Here is a 21,224-nt window from a genome sequence, read left to right on the forward strand (position 1 = left end):
TGCAGCAAGATAAAATCCCTCTGCCTTTATAAGCACTTTAATTGAACCCATATAAGAGAACTGAAATTGTCATGGCTAAAGAAAATAAAAAAAACACACTTGTAGGACGCATGTCCACTGATCCCAAGGTTTTGCAAGGTGTGGGACTTTAAAGAGGCGCTCCAGTCTACCCCAAAACATTTTTAAGTCAGCAGCTACAAATACTATAGCTGCTAACTTTTAATATAGAGACACTTACCTGTCCAAACATCCACAGCTGTCCTCACCGGAGCCGATTCTTCAATCCCAGCCTCTTGTATATAAATTCACCAGAGGAATCCGGTAGATTGATATAAAAGAGGCTGGGATTTTATCTCAATTATAAGAAACAGCAGAGCTCTCAGCCTGAATGTGAAGAAATTGTCTCCTTTCTGCAGTGCCCCCCAACACACAAACACACACTCCCCTCCCCGCTGAACTAATGGGGCCAGGGAAAGTATTTCTTTTATGTCTCCAGATTTCTTTCAGATGTAGGGAGTTCCATTTGCTGCTGTGGTGTTCTGATCTCAGGGCTGATAATGACACACTTTCTTGACAAAACTGCCACTCAACAAAGCCCCTGCTTAGCTGGTCTGATGTTTCACAAACCCCTGCCACAATGTACAGCCAGGCAGGTGGCACCACTACTTCCTGTCACAATTTCCTTTGTGACCTGCCCACTCATTTAACTATGAAAGTGCAACATCATACTGCTAAAAATAATACACAACCAGATCACAATGAGCCGCTACCTAAGATCTTATCACTGCGCCAAAGACAAACCTGATACATATAGAGCAGCCACTTTAAAAGAAATGCTATAATAAAACAGCATCTACCAAACATAGGTTAAAAGTAAATAGTGGCGCTAGGTAATGTGATAACATAAACAATACACATATATATTACACACCCAGTAAGTAGCAATGTGCAAACAATAAATATGAAAAAACAGAGAGAGTCTATAAGTTGTGATATTAATATTGGGTAGTATCTCTATGATAGATATTCAGTTGATAAAATGATCCGACACTCCACCACGTGATCAACACCATGTAATTGCTTAGCAGCCCACACAATGTGCCCACAGCAATTACCTATGTTTGGGAAATGCTTTTTTATTATACTGCTAAAAATACTTGTTGTTGGCTTCCAAACTTCCAATCATGGAATTTTAGTGGGTCAGCATAACTGCCAGGCAATCAGCATTTTTATACAAAAGCCAATAGCAGTTTTTCCTATGTCACTGTCATGTCGGGTTTACTATTTCTCCCTGGAAGTGGAGCTTTGAATTTTTTTCTTCATAATTTGATGTTGTATAAAGAAAAATATATGAAATGTAGGTAAAGATGCTAAATCAAATTCCTCTGGTTTTATTGCAGATGAAGGCGAGATCTACTGCAGACACAGCTCACACGGCAGGCCTGCCACAGTGAGCAGTATTGAAAGGGACATTCAGACTGCAGAAGAGAGTTTCGTCCACATTCAGACTGCAGAAGAGCGCGCCGCCGCCGCTCAGACTGCAGAAGAGCGCGCCGCCGCCGCTCAGACTGCAGAAGAGCGCGCCGCCGCCGCTCAGACTCCAGAAGAGCGCGCCGCCGCCGCTCAGACTCCAGAAGAGAGCGCCGCCGCCGCTCAGGCTCCAGAAGAGCGCGCCGCCGCCGCTCAGACTGCAGAAGAGCGCGCCACCGCTGCTCAGACTGCAAAAGAGCGTGCCGCCGCTCAGACTCCAGAAGAGAGCGCCGCCGCCTCTCAGACTACAGAAGAGCGTGCCACCGCCGCTCAGACTACAGAAGAGCGCGCCGCCGCCGCTCAGACTGCAGAAGAGCGCGCCGCCGCCGCTCAGACTGCAAAAGAGCGTGCCGCCGCCGCTCAGACTCCAGAAGAGAGCGCCGCCGCCTCTCAGACTCCAGAAGAGAGCGCCGCCGCCTCTCAGACTACAGAAGAGCGTGCCGTCGCCGCTCAGACTACAGAAGAGCGTGCCGCCGCCGCTCAGACTCCAGAAGGGCGAGCCGCTGCCGCTCAGATTCCAGAAGGGCGAGCCGCCGCCGCCCAGATTCCAGAAGGGCGCGCCGCCGCCGCTCAGACTCCAAAAGGGAGCGTCGCCGCCGCTCAGACTCCAAAAGGGCGCGCCGCTGCCGCTCAGATTCCAGAAGGGCGCGTCGCCGCCGCTCAGACTCCAAAAGGGTGCGCCTCCGCCGCTCAGACTTCAAATGGGCGCGCCGCCGCCGCTCAGACTCGAAATGGGCGCGCCGCCGCCGCTCAGACTCGAAATGGGCGCGCCGCCGCCGCTCAGACTCGAAATGGGCGCGCCGCCGCCGCTCAGACTCCAAATGGGCGCACCACCGCCGCTCAGACTCGAAATGGGCGCGCCGCCGCTCAGACTCGAAATGGGCGTGCCGGCGCCGCTCAGACTTCAAATGGGCGCGCCGCCGCCGCTCAGACTCGAAATGGGCGCGCCGCCGCCGCTCAGACTTCAAATGGGCGTGCCACCGCCGCTCAAACTCCAAAAGGGCGCGCCGCCGCTCAGACTCCAAAAGGGAGCGTCGCCGCCGCTCAGACTTCAAATGGGCGCGCCGCCGCCGCTCAGACTCGAAATGGGCGCGCCGCCGCCGCTCAGACTCGAAATGGGCGCGCCGCCGCCGCTCAGACTCGAAATGGGCGCGCCGCCGCCGCTCAGACTCCAAATGGGCGCACCACCGCCGCTCAGACTCGAAATGGGCGCGCCGCCGCTCAGACTCGAAATGGGCGTGCCGGCGCCGCTCAGACTTCAAATGGGCGCGCCGCCGCCGCTCAGACTCGAAATGGGCGCGCCGCCGCCGCTCAGACTTCAAATGGGCGTGCCACCGCCGCTCAAACTCCAAAAGGGCGCGCCGCCGCTCAGACTCCAAATGGGCGCGCCGCCGCCACCGCTCAGACTCCAAATGGGTGCGCCGCCGCCGTTCAGACTCCAAATGGGCGCGCCGCTGCCGCTCAGACTCCAAATGGGCGCACCGCCGCCGCTCAGACTCCAAAAGGGCGCACCGCCGCCGCTCAGACTCCAAAAGGGCGCGCCACTGCCGCTCAGACTCCAAATGGGCGCGCCGCTCAGACTCCAAAAGGGCGCGCAGCCGCCGCTCAGACTCCAAAAGGGTGCGCCGCCGCCGCTCAGACTACAGAAGAGCGTGTTGCTCGTGTGCAAAGTCCAGAAGAGTGTCATATGCATATTGGGACTGTACCCGACATTGAGACTCAACCAAAATGTCAGGTGAACTATGGGAACATTTCCTCCAGTAAAGATGGGGGCAAGGCTACAAGAAAGAATAGGCAGATACTGGTGGTAGGGGACTCAATTATTAGAGGGACAGAGAGGGCAATCTGTCACAAAGACCCTCAACTACGAACAGTATGTTGTTTACCAGGCGCTCGGGTTCGGGACATTGCAGATCGGATGGAAAGATTGTTGCGTGGGGCTGGAGAGGACCCAGCTGTCTTGGTACATATTGGTACAAATGACCAAATTAGAGGAAGATGGAGCAGTCTACAAAATGATTTCAAGGACATAGGGATTATGTTGAAAAAAAGGACCTCCAAAGCAGTATTTTCAGAAATACTGCCTGTACCTAAAGCCACACCAGAAAGGCAGCAGGAGCTTAGAGAGCTTAACAAGTGGCTGAAGAACTGGTGCAGAGAAGAGGAGTTTGGCTTCATGGAGAACTGGTCTGACTTTGCAGTCGCTTCCCGGCTCTATGGAAGGGATGGACTGCACTTAAATGGGAGGGGTGCAGAATTTTTGGGAGTGAAGATTGCCAACAAGTTGGAAGAAATTGTTCAAACTCCAGAAAAGTGTGTCGCCCACGTTCAGACTCAAGAAGAGTGCGACAACCCCGTTCAGGCTCCATCAGAGTGCGACACCCCCGTTCAGGCTTCATCAGAGTGCGACACCCCCATTCAGGCTCCATCAGAGTGCGACACCCCCATTCAGGCTCCATCAGAGTGCAAGGTTCAGGCTCCATCAGAGTGCGACACCCCCATTCAAGCTCCTTCAGAGTGCGAGGTTCAGGCTCCATCAGAGTGCGAGGTTCAGGCTCCATCAGAGTGCGAGGTTCAGGCTCCATCAGAGTGCGAAGTTCAGGCTCCATCAGAGTGCGAAGTTCAGGCTCCATCAGAGTGCGAAGTTCAGGCTCCATCAGAGTGCAAAGTTCAGGCTCCATCAGAGTGCGAAGTTCAGGCTCCATCAGAGTGCGAGATTCAGGCTCCATCAGAGTGCGAGATTCAGGCTCCAGGAGATTGGGCCGATCAGGTTTCAGAAGAATGGGAGATTCAGGCTTCAGGGGATTGGGCCGATCAGGTTCCAGACGATTGGGAGATTCAGGCTCCAGAAGAGTGGGCTTCTCTGGCTCTAGAAGAATGGGCTAGTTTGGCTCCAGAAGAATGGGCCTTTTCAGGCTCCAGGAGAATGTGACACCCCCGTTCAGGCTCCATCAGAGTGTTACACCCCCTTTCAGGCTCCATCAGAGTGTGACACCCCCGTTCAGGCTCCATCAGCGTGTGACACCCCCGTTCAGGCTCCATCAGCGCGTGTCATCCCCGTTCAGGCTCCATCAGAGTGTGACACCCCCTTTCAGGCTCCATCAGAGTGTGACACCCCCTTTCAGGCTCCATCAGAGTGTGACACCCCCTTTCAGGCTCCATCAGCGTGTGACACCCCCTTTCAGGCTCCATCAGAGTGTGACACCCCCGTTCAGACTCCATCAGCATGTGACACCCCCGTTCAGGCTCCATCAGCGTGTGACACCCCCGTTCAGGCTCCATCAGCACGTGTCACCCCCGTTCAGGCTCCATCAGAGTGTGACACCCCCGTTCAGACTCCATCAGAGCGGGCGGTTCAGGCTCCATCAGACTGTGCCGTTCAGGATCCATCAGAGCGGGCCGTTCAGGCTCCATCAGACTGTGCCGTTCAGGCTCCATCAGAGCGGGCCGTTCAGGCTCCATCAGACTGTGCCGTTCAGGATCCATCAGAGAGGGCTGTTCAGGCTCCATCAGAGCGGGCCGTTCAGGCTCTAGAAGAATGGGCCAGTTTGGCTCCAGAAGAATGGGCCTTTTCAGGCTCCAGGAGAGTGTGACACCCCCGTTCTGGCTCCATCAAAGTGGGCCGTTCAGGCTCCAGGAGTGACACAGGGTTTTTTTGCAGGCGGGAGGCTGATACTTTTTAGGTGTGTGTTGGACTGGCTATAAGGGGAGGTTGGAGGCCAGTTTTTTTTTATTTTCTGGTACTATCAAACCAGCAATAAAACAGTGGCTGGAATAATATGAAATTTTTTCACAATAAGTGGAAATAATCTTTTTGAGTGCTAGAGACTTTCTAAACCTAACACCAGTATCACTGCGAGCACCTAAGACTTAGAGGGTTAACAGGCATATACCCTGGAAACATTACATTAGAGGGACACAGAAATCCCAATCATACGAGGTCTCACTGTGACCAAGCACAAGCCACAAGGAAGATCCAATGGGATCCCTGGGAGCTCTATGTAGCTTCACTTATGAATGCAAATATATAACAAAAACCTCTGTTTTTAAAAAGAAATTGTAACTAGTTTAGACACTCTATTTATTTCTTCCTATATATTTCTCAATTTAGAAACATTATAGTTAGGGACCGCACTTTGCAGAGGGGCCTTGACGTGGCAGTGCGGCTTCACATATATTTGCATCCAATGTAAATTGCAGAAACAGTTTAGCCTTTTTTTCGTTATATTATGCTGGCTAGCTGGTAAGTATGCTGGGGAAATTTGTGTTTTGGATGGTTCTGTGAACTGCCATGCTTTAGTGCAAAATCACACCATTGTGTTGTGGTAAATGTGCATTACCCCAACCTATGTTTTTTTAATTCACGTTACAAGCATCAGTGTGGTGCAGTGCCATCCATCGTCAATGGTACCCCAACACATTGACCAAATGCACTTCCAACACACATGCAGTACAATTCAACACAATGCAGTTCAACGCACTACCATGCATTGTGGTGCATCATGGCAGAAGAAATTATGTATATACTTTATTGTTATATTGTGAAAAACATTTAATAAAATGAAATAAAAATAAATAGTGTGTGTAAGAATTTTTTTTTCTTTTATTCGTTCTAAACACAATGCACCGGAACACAGGTCTGATTCCAACCTCCATCTAGTCAGAGCAGGTGCAACTCCGATGACTGTTAAGCCAGCCATAGATGGTTAGATTTTCAACCTGTGGTTGCAGGAAAGAAAATAGGTGCATTCCCCCATCAACACTGATGTTGATGGGGGAATCCATCCCGTGGAGCTATTGTGTTCTCCTCATGGGGAGAGCCACAGTGATTATTGCTTAACCTCTAGCAATGATCTCATGAAAAATCAAACAGGCTAGTTGTACCCAAGTGGATTGATCAATAAGCTTGGGTGCAATCAGCCTGCCCATACATGGTTTGAATCTCGGACAGTTCAGTAGGAACTGCTTCACCTTAAACTCAAGAGAGAGTCCTCTACGCTTTGTTTTTAAGGGCCTGATCGAACCCAGGGGTAGGCGGGTGTAAATGGACACAAGTCTGTGTACAGCTGCTTGTCCATAGGGATGAATGGACCTTCCAATCAAGTCAGCCGTAAAAACTGATAGGTGGACCTGATTGGAATGCCCATCTGAAAATGTTTTATAATAGACTTCCCTTTTCCCATCCTCCTTTCATGAGTGTACCATTGCCATATCCGGTGTGCCACCTGATCTGTGGGCCCGTGACACACGGTGCTAGATGTCATCCCTGGGCCAAAAATACACAGTGTGGGATGCCATTTGTGCACAGGGGCCTGTTATACCTGGAATAACAGCACAGGGTATCTATAGAGGCAAACTAAAGCCAGTCATACATGGATTCAAGCTCAGCAAGGATCAGGATCAGTGCAGCTACAACAATGGTCTTGGTATTATCCTTTTTCTCTGAGTGTTTCGCTATTTGGGGAAAAATGGTCCAATTGGCTCTACAGCCTCTCGGTCATTTTTACAGATGGAGCAAGGGGGACCCTATCCACCTTTACCGGGCTCTCCTGTCCCATCGGGGAGCCCGCTACCAATATAACCGCTCTAATCGCAATCACTGTGAAAGAGTTTCTTCCCCTCTTCTGTTACATTACTTTTGTTTTGATTAGAAGCCATTACTGGTTTGTACAGCATCTGATCAAACTGATCTTGCTTTGATCACATGCTTTGGAGGCAAAAGGAGAGATATGGGCTTAAAAACTGGATATGTCACAGACCATGAATGTTGTTAATCCCTTGTGATAGCAATAAAGTTCATCCAAAAAAAAAAAAATATGTAAGCGCCCCATACACCCATGCTCATGCACAAATGTAAACGTGCATGTAGGTCCTGCATACTTATGTAAATAGCGGTCGCACCACACAAGGCATACCTTGAAGCTTGTGGGCCCCGATGCAAAAGTTGGCCTGGACCCCCCTCATTACCACCCACCACTTCAACCGTGCGTGCAGAAACACCCACTGCATGCCAAGATACCCAAAGTGGCTTAAGAGTTTTGAGTTCCTCTTTACATGAGAGGACAGTGATTACCGTTGGAGAATCAGAGGAGAGGGACCCCTGGCAGGTCACTTGACATTGCTCCTTTCCCATCTCAGCACTGTATAGAGTTCCTCGGCCCCCACACTACACAGGTCTGAAATCACATTCCTTTACACGCAGTCTCTCAGTCTTCACAGGGTGTTTCTGGCTTTTATGTTGTCCTTCTGACTTGCGAAATTCTCTGTCAGAACGGCAGTGTATTTGCAGTAGGCAGATACACCCTGTGGAGATCATGGCTAACTGGCTGTGTTGTAAAGGAATGTGATTTCAGCCCTGCGGAGAAGGAGCAGTATAGAGTGCTGTAATGGGAAAGGAGCTCAGCAGCCGGGCATAGTATCCAGGGCAGTGGGGTGGTCAGGGGGCTTTGGGGGGGTGCAACTTAGATCTGGGACGGCAAAGCCATGTGACATGAAATCTGGAGCCAGTAGCCCTTCAGGGGCCCCCTGATGAGATGTTAAGGGATTTGTTTTAGCAATTTCTGAAGGTTTCTCTGTGAGTTTTGGAAGGTGTTGGGGGAAGGTCACCTCCCGGAGGTGTATATCTTTTCCCCAGTTGTCAGGGAAGTCGGGGTAAGCAGACATCCCCGAGTGGGGGCGTACAGAGTATCCCAGCTGGTGACTAGAAGACACATGAAGGTCCCATCATGGCTATAGGACAGCAGCAGTCTCCTCCTCTTGCCTCGCTAAGCACGGTTACCATTCCATGTTGCCAGCACACAGCACAGACACTTACCCATCCTGGGCTGTTCTTACCTCATGCTCCTCTCCATTCTGGAAATGCTTCACAGCCAATGAGATTGGAGGGGTGTCAATTGTGGAAGGCAAAATGGAAACCCAGTACTGGAGCGTGGCTGTGGGGCCCTATGGCAGATCAGAGCTGGACTTTGTGGAGGATATGATAATATGGCAGGGAGGCTGCTGGGGCCCCCTGGAGCTAGGGACAGGGTTGCCATTGTGACCCCTGCAACCCCTTATGCTATGCCCATGGCACCACACATGTGAGGTATCGCTGTGAAAGTAAGAGCAAGCACACTATTATTTAATGAATTAAAACTAATTAATTCATTAAAAAATATATATTAAAAAAAAAAGATTTAAAATTACAGTACCTTAAGAATGAAATGAATAAATCCGGAACTGGTTTAGAAATTATGGGGATTTAACACCATGATAGATTATGCCCTTTTATTTTGATTAGTAAATAACCCATCTATAATCAAAAAATCGAGGAACAAATTCAAATCTAAATTGATTTTAGTTTAAGAAATAAATTATAGTTTAAAAATTATTTTTAACTGGAAAATGATTTTTAATTCAAATGAAAATCTGTGTATATATTTCACAGAAGCGTCTATAGTAAGTCCATCCGTACGTGTGTCATTCTTTTTATATGATTGCTCTTATGTAATTACTTTTATGCACACTACTCTACGATCATCATTGATCTTTGTGTGTACTCGGATGTGGTTCTTTTATACAGGATCGTCTCTGGTTTTCCTTTATATAGATAATTCTGTGTATCCAACCCCTTCTAACAATGCATGAATGGTAGAGCGTAAATGATCTAATCCACCACAGGGGGCGCATCCATGTAATTGATATAATCTGATTAAGTGTCACTTATAAAGCAATTGATGTCCAATTCGATATTCAGGCCCCTAGGACTCAAAACATCAACGAATTATATCCATTGAGTCTCGTGTTTTGACAATTCCCGTACCATATTGATTCCTCTCCAATAGGGTTTGATTTGTTCAATTCCCCAAAATTGGAGACCAGTGGCGTCCATATTATATTTGAGTTTGAAATGTAACGACACATTATGGTCTTTGAATCCAATTTTAATTTTATGAATGTGTTCAGCGATTCTCACTCTAAATTTTCTTTTTGTCCTTCCAATATACATCAACCCACAAGGGCATTTTAAAGCATATACAACGTGAGTGCTGTTACATGTAATAAACTGTTTTATGTTGAACACTCGATTATTTGATGGAGAGGAAAAATTGTATAATGATCTAACTGGCCTAGAGATTTCTCAGCAAGCTTTGCATCTCCGGCAAGCAAAAAAGCCATTTCGATCCCAAAAAGTAGTTGGAGGTTTCGGGGGGTCAACCACTTTCTTTTATAATTTTGTCACCGAAATTTGGGGCCTTCCTATAAATAAATTGAGGTTGAGATGGAAATGCAGGATTTCGTTTTTTATCTAGCAAAAGGACATGCCAATGCCGCTTGAAGATATCTTCTACCACTTTGTATTGCATATGAAAATCCAAAATGAATCCCCATTCGTTATTATGTTTGACTACGACTTGATCTCCTGATCCCATTTCGGTATTAGTTGTGCCACATCCGGAAAAAATGGTTTATAAAAAGGAATCCCGTGGGGGTGGATTTTAAAGGCACATACAACTTGATTGAAAAACAATCAAAAATATTTTATTACATAAAACAAACAAGGAAGTAACATATAATATACATACATGGACCTTTACCTCCAACAAACCCAATTTAAGTAAAGGCCCTTTAAATCTACCACACCCCTCGGTTAATTCTACTCAACCAATTAGAAACACTTCCTCTTTTCCCCGTTCTACATCAAACTCCTCGTATCAGTCGCACCCCTCACATTCCCAATCTAATCAAAAATCCAAGACCACACCGAGTACTAATTTATATTCCGGCGATTCCACCGAAAAGCAACAAGCTAAAAAACTCACACTCTATATGATTACACATCCTCAATCTGCACCTCCATCTACATCACTTCCGGGGCAGTTGGTTACACCTTCCGCGGCTGTTCCGGAAGCCGCTCCTAACACCCACACTAGCACTGTAAATCAAAACCCAATTACTATTACTTCTATTGACACCGTTTCCAATGATCCTTCTTTTTTAGAACAAATCCTTGTGGGCACCCCCCATAATTGTACAGTCTCAACTAGAGGTCGACCGATATATCAGCCGATATTTGGCGTTTTTTAATTAATCGGCATCGGCCGATTGTTCTGTTAAAAAAGGCCGATGATATATTCAGCGCAACTTGCAAATGACTTCAGTGACTTGTCTCCTGGGCAGTCTGCCAAGAAAAGATCAAAATGATACAATGTTTACACTTGAATGAATGAATTGAACTCTGTGTGTAGAAGTTCTCAGTTTAACCATTTAAAGACTAAATCTTTTTTGACACTTGATGCTTACAAATAAAGATCCAGTATTTTCTGCTAGAAATTCACTTAGAACCCCCAAAACTTATATATATATATTTTTTAGCAGAGATCCTAGGGAATAAAATAGCGGTTGTTGCAATATATTATGTCACACGGTATTTGCGCAGCGGTCTTTCAAACTCAATTTTTTTGGGAAAAAATACACAGATTTAAAAAAAAAAAAAAAAAACAGTAAAGTTAGCCCATTTTTTTCATCCAAAAGTTTTGATTACCTGTTTTTTTATATGTATATATATATATATATATATATATATATATATATATATATATATATATATATATATATAATTCTAAATTATACATACACGTGAACTGTTTGGATGTTTGTTTTGTTTAATGTAAGAAATTTTCTGTATCACCAAGACCCCTTTCACACCACACCACCGATAGCGTGGGTGGTAAAACGCTGCTATTTTTAGTGGCGTTTTACCGCCGGATTTGCGGCGCATTTCGGGTGCTAGCGGGGCACTTTTACCCCCACTATCGGCCGCGAAAGGGTTAAACCCGGCAGCAATACGCCGCAATAGCGGCGTTTTTCCGGCAGTATTACAGCGCTGCCCCATTGATTTCAATAGGGAGCAGTGGTGGAGGAGCGGTAAACACACCGCTCCTAAGAAGCTGCTGGCAGGACTTTTTTCTGACGTCCTGCCAGTGCACCGCTGTCGTGTGAAAGCCCTCGGGCTTTCACACTACACACAATGGTGCAGCTTCTTTAGGGCGTTTTGCAAGCTCTATTTCTAACGCTATAGCGCCTGCAAAACACCCTGGTGTGAAAGGGGTCTTAAGGCTGCTTTCACACTGGAGCGAGCAGGCGTTGACGGTAAAACGCTGCCAGTTTTAGCAGCGCTTTACCGTCATTTTAGCGGGGCACTTATAATTCAGCTAGCGGCCCAGGAAGGGGTTAAATGTGCCCGTGAAGCTCAGCTGCCAAATCGCATTGCAGGTGCTTCGGCAGTGGTGCCCATTCATTTCAATGGGCAGGAGTGGTGGAGGAGCGGTATACACCACTCAAAAGATGCTGCTTGCAGGACTTTTTTTTAAAGTCCTGCCAGCGCATCTCCTCAGTGTGAAAGCACTTGGGGCTTCCACACAGACTGCAGGAGAGCCGTTTTTGCAGGCGAGTTATTATCTGATTTAACCAAAGTTAATCTTTCTTCTTACAAGCTCCCTGTTGATGAAATTAACGTCCTGAGGAAAGGCCTCAATTTTTGCCCTACCCAAGATATTGATGTATTCGACGTATATAAAGACCTTCAATTATTTGTTCGTAAATTACTTCTAAAGAAACTTTTCTCCAATAAGGAAGTTCATACTACACACACCTCCCAAGAAACACAAGCACTGGACCAATTAGTGGCCCTTTTGAAAGAAAATAATCCAATTGACCTTATTGATCAACTCGATTTAACCTCCTTGTTGGAGGACACAGTAGATCCACAGGATATCCCTTTTAAGGTAAACTAAATCCAATCTTAAGAAGAAATCTGACTTTTGCCCTGCCCCCAGTACATGCCCTAATGCCGCAGCATTTTTGAAGCTCATCTACAATGATTTGGAAGCGTTAAAAATCCGGAAACGCAGGTCCTAGCCAACCTCAGTAGACAGGAACACATAGCCCTTAAACAACTCTCACTTAACAAAAATATCACAATTAAAACATCAGATAAGGGAGGAAATATTGTCCTTCTTGACAATACAACATACATCGAAATGTGCACTAAAATACTCAGCAACACTGACTGGTACCGTTGTGTCCCTGCCAACATTGTGAAGAAGTACACCCTTGAGTTTTATGCTATCATTGATTCGGCCTTCTCTAATCAAATTATCACCCAACAAACTTGGGAATTTGTTCAAAATAAATTTCCACGTGTTCCCGTATTTTATGCTTTGCCAAAAATTCACAAGAATGCAAACAACCCCCCCTGGTAGGCCAATTATCTCAGGCGTTGGCTGTCAGTGACAACACTAGCAAAGTTTCCTCCTTGCCTTCCTTTGTTAAGGATACTCTTTAGTTTCTTCAAGTCATTGATTCCTTAATCATTCTGGACCACGCCATCTTTGTAGCAGTGGATGCAGAATCCCTTTACAACTCGATCCCTCACGATAAAAGGGGATAGCAGTTGTTCAACACTTTCTATCCAAGAACCCCGAGATCGACCCGAGATACGGGGAGTTTATCATGTCAATTTTAGATTTCATTTTACAACACAATGTATTCACCTTCAACGGCTCCTACTTCCTCTAGGTGCAGGGGGTAGCGATGGGGACCTGCTATGCCCCATCCTACGCCAACCTGTACCTGGGGGAGTGGGAGGCAATGGTTCTGGATGATGAGGACTTGTCGATGTACTCGGACCACATTCTTTGTTGGTACCGGTACATCAACGACATCTTCATCATCTGGGACGGCCCCCATGACCCGTTAGAACAGTGGCTCCTGAGAATTAACAAGAATAACTTTAATCTACATTTTACTATGAACTCTGATCTTGATCGCATCACCTTCCTTGATGTGGAGATTTACAGGGGTGAATCTGGCAAAGTGTTAAGTAAACTATTTAGGAAGCCAACTGCAGGCAACTCTATTCTCTACGTGTCAAGCTTTCATCCCAAACCCCTAATAAATTCCATCCCGTACAGCCAGTACCTTCGAGTTAGGTGTAATTGCTCGGATGAGGTCGTGTTTCGGGAGGAGGCCAATCAGCTCCGCAAGAGATTGCTTTTGCGGGGCTATTCCCATACCTCCCTGAAGCGCGCCTTCAAACGAGCTTGCCTTCACAATAGAATCGACCTTATACATCGCAAAAAATCTAAAAAGGAAACTGAGGATATCAGAATTATAACTAAATTTAGCAACCAACAAGAGCAGGTTAAGAAAATGATTGAAAAATGCTGGCACATTCTTACATGCGATCCGTCTCTAGGCAAATTTGTGACATCAAAACCCTCCTTTACTTTCAAACAAGCCACATCCATTGGTGACACCCTTGTGAAAAGTGAATTTCGAGACGCTACAAGTTTTACACACTGCAAATACAAAGGCACTTTTACATGCGGTAAATGTCATAACTGCAAATTTATGTTGACACAAAAAAATCCACTTTTGCCCAATGGCAAAATCTTTCACCCAAAACACTTTGCCAACTGCCACACATTCAGAGTAATTTATTTGCTCCTGTGTGAGTGCAGTTGTTTTTACGTTGGCAAAACCAAACAGGAATTTTGGAAACGTGCATATAGGCATATTACTAGTATGCGCACCTGTGATCCGGACCTCCCCCTAGGCCGCCACACCACCTTAGTCCATGGGGGAAACTCCCCAAAATCAAATTCCTCATCTTGGACAGAATTCACCCAAACCACAGGGGGGGAGATTGGAACAAAATTCTCCTGCAGATGGATTCACTCCTTGAAAGCTACTCAGTCTCCGGGTCTTAACGACACTATTTGGTTCAAACCGTTTTTGGAAGGGTTCGTCTCAGGGGGTAGGAAACAATAGGGAATTAGCTACTTATACTTATGATATTTATACCACTATCTTTTTTTGTCATCTTTTGCGCTTTTTACATATAAGTCATCCAATATGTACTATTATTTATTTTGATGGCGTTATTGCTAAATGAACTGTTGTATGATTGTGTTATTGTTAAACTAAGCAGTAGAGTTATATTGCACTATAATAATTGATTATCGTTCTATTTTGCCAGTGTTTGAAGCTAATTATTTTATTCTGTACCTTTAAGGGCGAGGGAGGCCTTCAGCATTTTGTGCAACTCTATTACATGACCATTTTTTAGTTCATTATTTGTCACCCCCAAATCCATGGTATTCCCATGGCTTATATGGATTCTTTTGTCAGTTTATATGTGGATTACATCTGGGCGCTTACATCTCCCGCTCTAATATCTTGTCCTCCGTTATTCAACAGATTCCATGTTAATGTTGTATCTACACCCCTGAAGAAGGATATGCTTTATTAAGCTCCGAAGCGCGTAGGGTGGCTATACCTACATGGATTATATTATAAACCTATGTGGTGCACATTGTTATTAACAGTGTCTTTATAATTGTACCCAGAGATATTTTTTTTATGTATATTGTATATTACTTCCTTGTTTGTTTTATGTAATAAAATATTTTTCATTGTTTTTCAATCAAGTTGTACGTGCCTTTAAAATCCTCCCCCAGGGGATTCCTTTTTATAATACATTTTAGTGTGTCTTTTCACACTGGGGCGGTGCGCTTGGGGGACGTTAGGAAAAGTCCTGCAAGCAGCATCTTTAGAGCGGATTGGGAGTGCTGTATACAAAGCTTCCAAAACACCCTGCCCATTGAAATGAATTGGCAGCGCTTCCAAAGAGCCTGAAAAGTACTTCGGAAGCGCCACAACATGGGTACGTTTAACCCCCTCTTCAGCCGCTAGCGGGGGTTAAAAGTGCCCAGCTAGTGGGGGTTAAACACCCTGATTAAACATCACTAAAGTGCAGCTAAAATGCTCACTGCTTTAGCGCTAATGCGGCCACGGCTCAGCGTGAAAGGGGTCCTAATGCTGTATGGTGCCCAAGTAAATGAGCCCTTATTGTTGAACTGTAGACCAAATTTTTTTTCTTTTTCTTTTTAATAGAGCAAGGGAGGGTTACAACCACCCGTCAGTTTTCTTTCCACATCTGTGGCTCGTTGTTCAGACTTCCTTTCACATCCTATACCATGCCAAATACAGGAATTGAGAGGAAATCCCTCCTGAGTAAGGGAATCCCTGGGTGTCACCAGAACTAGTGCCGATAATCCTGTTTCGGCGTCAACCCAAAATTAGTGATTTCCTTTTACCTTCACTTTCGATGATAATGGTTAAAAATGAAAGTAGAGGGTGAGTCTCCCTAACGGGGTCACAGATCTGATCCCTCTCCACCAGGGCTGGACTGGGACAGAAATTTGGCCCTGGACTTCATCCAGACCGGCCCACTTACATTTTGAGTGTCCCATCAGCACTCCCTAACATCAGTGTGTCCCATCAGCACCCCCTTACAACAGAGTGTCCCATCATCACCCATTACATCAGAGTGCCCCATCACCAGCCCCCTTACATCAGAGTGTCCCATCAGCACTCCCTAACATCAGAGAGTCCCATCAGCACTCCCTAACATCAGAGTGTCCCATCAGCACCCCCTAACATCAGAGTGTCCCATCAGCACCCCCTTACATCAGAGTGTCCCATCACCAGCCCCCTTACATGAGAGTGTCCCATCAGCACTCCCTAACATCAGAGAGTCCCATCAGCGCCCCCTAACATCAGTGTGTCCCATCAGCACCCCCTTACAACAGAGTGTCCCATCATCACCCCTTACATCAGAGTGTCTCATCACCAGCCCCCTTACATAAGAGTGTCCCATCAGTACTCCCTAACATCAGAGAGTCCCATCAGCGCCCCCTAACATCAGAGAGTCCCATCAGCACCCCCTTACATCAGAGTGTCCCATCACCAGCCCCCTTACATCAGAGTGTCCCATCAGCACTCCCTAACATCAGAGAGTCCCATCAGCACCCCCTAACATCAGAGTGTCCCATCAGCACCCCCTTACATCAGAGTGTCCCATCACCAGCCCCCTTACATCAGAGTGTCCCATCACCAGCCCCCTTACATCAGAGTGTCCCATCAGCACTCCCTAATATCAGAGAGTCCCATCAGCACTCCCTAACATCAGAGTGTCCCATCAGCACCCCCTAACATCAGAGAGTCCCATCAGCACCCCCTTACATCAGAGTGTCCCATCACCAGCCCCCTTACATCAGAGTGTCCCATTACCAGCCCCCTTACATCAGAGTGTCCCATTACCAGCACCTCCGTACATCAGAATGTCCCATCAGCAGCCCCCTTACATCAGAGTGTTCCATCAGCACCCCCTTACATCAGAGTGTCCCATTACCAGCCCCCTTACATCAGAGTGTCCCATTACCAGCCCCCTTACATCAGAGTGTCCCATCAGCACACCCTAACATCAGAGAGTCCCATCAGCACCCCCTTACATCAGAGTGTCTCATCACCAGCCCCCTTACATAAGAGTGTCCCATCAGTACTCCCTAACATCAGAGAGTCCCATCAGCGCCCCCTAACATCAGAGAGTCCCATCAGCACCCCCTTACATCAGAGTGTCCCATCACCAGCCCCCTTACATCAGAGTGTCCCATCAGCACTCCCTAACATCAGAGTCCCATCAGCACTCCCTAACATCAGAGTGTCCCATCAGCACCCCCTAACATCAGAGAGTCCCATCAGCACCCCCTTACATCAGAGTGTCCCATCACCAGCCCCCTTACATCAGAGTGTCCCATTACCAGTCCCCTTACATCAGAGTGTCCCATTACCAGCCCCCTTACATCAGAGTGTCCCATTACCAGCACCTCCGTACATCAGAGTGTCTCATCAGCACCCCCTTACATCAGAGTGTCCCATCAGCACCCCCTTACATCAGAGTGTCCCATTACCAGCCCCCTTACATCAGAGTGTCTCATTACCAGCCCCCTTACATCAGAGTGTCCCATTACCAGCCCCCTTACATCAGAGTGTCCCATCAGCAGCCCCCTTACATCAGAGTGTCCCATCAGCAGCCCCCTTACATAAGAGTGTCCCATCAGCACTCCCTAACATCAGAGAGTCCCATCAGCACCCCCTTACATCAGAGTGTCCCATCACCAGCCCCCTTACATCAGAGAGTCCCATCAGCACCCCCTTAAATCAGAGAGTCCCATCAGCACCCCCTTACATCAGAGAGTCCCATCAGCACCAACTTACATCAGAGTGTCCCATCAGCACCCCCTTACATCAGAGTGTTCCATTACCAGTCCCCTTACATCAGAGTGTCCCATTACCAGCCCCATTACATCAGTGTCCCATCAGCACACCCTAACATCAGAGAGTCCCATCAGCACCCCCTAACATCAGAGAGTCCCATCAGCACCCCTTACATCAGAGTGTCCCATCACCAGCCCCCTTACATCAGAGTGTCCCATCAGCACTCCCTAACATCAGAGAGTCCCATCAGCACCCCCTTACATCAGAGTGTCCCATCACCAGCCCCCTTACATCAGAGTGTCCCATCAGCACTCCCTAACATCAGAGTCCCATCAGCACTCCCTAACATCAGAGTGTCCCATTACCAGCACCTCCGTACATCAGAATGTCCCATCAGCAGCCCCCTTACATCAGAGTGTTCCATCAGCACCCCCTTACATCAGAGTGTCCCATTACCAGCCCCCTTACATCAGAGTGTCCCATTACCAGCCCCCTTACATCAGAGTGTCCCATCAGCACACCCTAACATCAGAGAGTCCCATCAGCACCCCCTTACATCAGAGTGTCCCATTACCAGCCCCCTTACATCAGAGTGTCCCATTACCAGCACCTCCGTACATCAGAATGTCCCATCAGCAGCCCCCTTACATCAGAGTGTTCCATCAGCACCCCCTTACATCAGAGTGTCCCATTACCAGCCCCCTTACATCAGAGTGTCCCATTACCAGCCCCCTTACATCAGAGTGTCCCATCAGCACACCCTAACATCAGAGAGTCCCATCAGCACCCCCTTACATCAGAGTGTCCCATCACCAGCCCCCTTACATAAGAGTGTCCCATCAGCACTCCCTAACATCAGAGTGTCCCATCAGCGCCCCCTAACATCAGTGTGTCCCATCAGCACCCCCTTACATCAGAGTGTCCCATCACCAGCCCCCTTACATGAGAGTGTCCCATCAGCACTCCCTAACATCAGAGAGTCCCATCAGCGCCCCCTAACATCAGTGTGTCCCATCAGCACCCCCTTACAACAGAGTGTCCCATCATCACCCCTTACATCAGAGTGTCTCATCACCAGCCCCCTTACATAAGAGTGTCCCATCAGTACTCCCTAACATCAGAGAGTCCCATCAGCACTCCCTAACATCAGAGTGTCCCATCAGCACCCCCTAACATCAGAGTGTCCCATCAGCACCCCCTTACATCAAAGTGTCCCATCACCAGCCCCCTTACATCAGAGTGTCCCATCAGCACTCCCTAATATCAGAGAGTCCCATCAGCACTCCCTAACATCAGAGTGTCCCATCAGCACCCCCTAACATCAGAGAGTCCCATCAGCACCCCCTTACATCAGAGTGTCCCATCACCAGCCCCCTTACATCAGAGTGTCCCATTACCAGCCCCCTTACATCAGAGTGTCCCATTACCAGCCCCCTTACATCAGAGTGTCCCATCAGCACCCCCTTACATCAGAGTGTCCCATCACCAGCCCCCTTACATAAGAGTGTCCCATCAGCACTCCCTAACATCAGAGTGTCCCATCAGCGCCTCCTAACATCAGTGTGTCCCATCAGCACCCCCTTACAACAGAGTGTCCCATCATCACCCCTTACATCAGAGTGTCCCATCACCAGCCCCCTTACATAATAGTGTCCCATCAGTACTCCCTAACATCAGAGAGTCCCATCAGCGCCCCCTAACATCAGAGAGTCCCATCAGCACCCCCTTACATCAGAGTGTCCCATCACCAGCCCCCTTACATCAGAGTGTCCCATCACCAGCCCCCTTACATCAGAGTGTCCCATCAGCACTCCCTAACATCAGAGTCCCATCAGCACTCCCTAACATCAGAGTGTCCCATCAGCACCCCCTAACATCAGAGAGTCCCATCAGCACCCCCTTACATCAGAGTGTCCCATCACCAGCCCCCTTACATCAGAGTGTCCCATTACCAGCCCCCTTACATCAGAGTGTCCCATTACCAGCCCCCTTACATCAGAGTGTCCCATTACCAGCACCTCCGTACATCAGAGTGTCTCATCAGCAGCCCCCTTACATCAGAGTGTCCCATCAGCACCCCCTTACATCAGAGTGTCCCATTACCAGCCCCCTTACATCAGAGTGTCCCATTACCAGCCCCCTTACATCAGAGTGTCCCATTACCAGCCCCCTTACATAAGAGTGTCCCATCAGCAGCCCCCTTACATCAGAGTGTCCCATCAGCAGCCCCCTTACATCAGAGTGTCCCATCAGCAGCCCCCTTACATAAGAGTGTCCCATCAGCACTCCCTAACATCAGAGAGTCCCATCAGCACCCCCTTACATCAGAGTGTCCCATCACCAGCCCCCTTACATCAGAGAGTCCCATCAGCACCCCCTTAAATCAGAGAGTCCCATCAGCACCCCCTTACATCAGAGAGTCCCATCAGCACCAACTTACATCAGAGTGTCCCATCAGCACCCCCTTACATCAGAGTGTTCCATTACCAGTCCCCTTACATCAGAGTGTCCCATTACCAGCCCCATTACATCAGTGTCCCATCAGCACACCCTAACATCAGAGTGTCCCATCAGCACCCCCTAACATCAGAGAGTCCCATCAGCACCCCTTACATCAGAGTGTCCCATCACCAGCCCCCTTACATCAGAGTGTCCCATCAGCACTCCCTAACATCAGAGAGTCCCATCAGCACCCCCTTACATCAGAGAGTCCCATCAGCACCCCCTTACATCAGAGTGTCCCATCAGCACCCCCTTACATCAGAGTGTCCCATCAGCACCCCCTTACATCAGAGTGTCCCATTACCAGCCCCCTTACATCAGAGTGTCCCATTACCAGCCCCCTTACATCAGAGTGTCCCATCAGCACACCCTAACATCAGAGTGTCCCATCAGCAGCCCCCTTACATCAGAGTGTCCCATCAGCACCCCCTTACATCAGAGTGTCCCATTACCAGCCCCCTTACATCAGAGTGTCCCATTACCAGCCCCCTTACATCAGAGTGTCCCATTACCAGCACCTCCATACATCAGAGTGTCCCATCAGCAGCCCCCTTACATCAGAGTGTCCCATCAGCAGCCCCCTTACATCAGAGTGTCCCATCAGCAGCCCCTTACATCAGAGTGTCCCATCAGCACCCCCCTTACATCAGAGTGTCCCATCAGCAGCCCCCTTACATCAGAGTGTCCCATCACCAGCCCCCTTACATCAGAGTGGCCCATCACCAGCCCCCTTACATCAGAGTGGCCCATCAGCACTCCCTAACATCAGAGTGTCCCATCAGCACCCCCTTACATCAGAGTGTCCCATCAGCACCCCCTAACATCAGAGAGTCCCATCACCAGCCCCCTTACATAAGAGTGTCCCATTACCAGCCCCCTTACATCAGAGTGTCCCATTAACAGCACCTCCATACATCAGAGTGTCCCATCAGCAGCCCCCTTACATCAGAGTGTCCCAACAGCAGCCCCCTTACATCAGAGTGTCCCATCACCAGCCCCCTTACATCAGAGTGTCCCATCAGCACTCCCTAACATCAGAGAGTCCCATCAGCACCCCCTTACATCAGAGAGTCCCATCAGCACCCCCT

The 21,224-nt window shown here is 48.0% G+C and overlaps 1 protein-coding gene across 9 annotated transcripts in view; it reads right to left on the minus strand.

Annotated features, from left to right (window-relative positions):
- LOC143988956 (uncharacterized) overlaps positions 1-21,224 on the minus strand; it is a 570,864-nt gene that overhangs the window by 303,746 nt on the left and 245,894 nt on the right. Inside the window, exon 1 of one of the 9 annotated variants that reach the window (XR_013276946.1) lies at positions 239-416. The exons of the other annotated variants lie outside the window; for them this stretch is intronic. The gene's annotated coding sequence lies outside the window, so the exon portion shown is untranslated. Of the gene's footprint in view, positions 1-238; positions 417-21,224 lie in introns of those variants that run through there. 9 annotated transcript variants of the gene reach the window in all.

Source organism: Lithobates pipiens, unplaced genomic scaffold, assembly GCF_037356315.1.
Source record: "Lithobates pipiens isolate NorthernLeopardFrog02 unplaced genomic scaffold, aLitPip1_a1.2 Scaffold_18, whole genome shotgun sequence".
NCBI classification, from domain to species: Eukaryota; Metazoa; Chordata; class Amphibia; order Anura; family Ranidae; genus Lithobates; species Lithobates pipiens.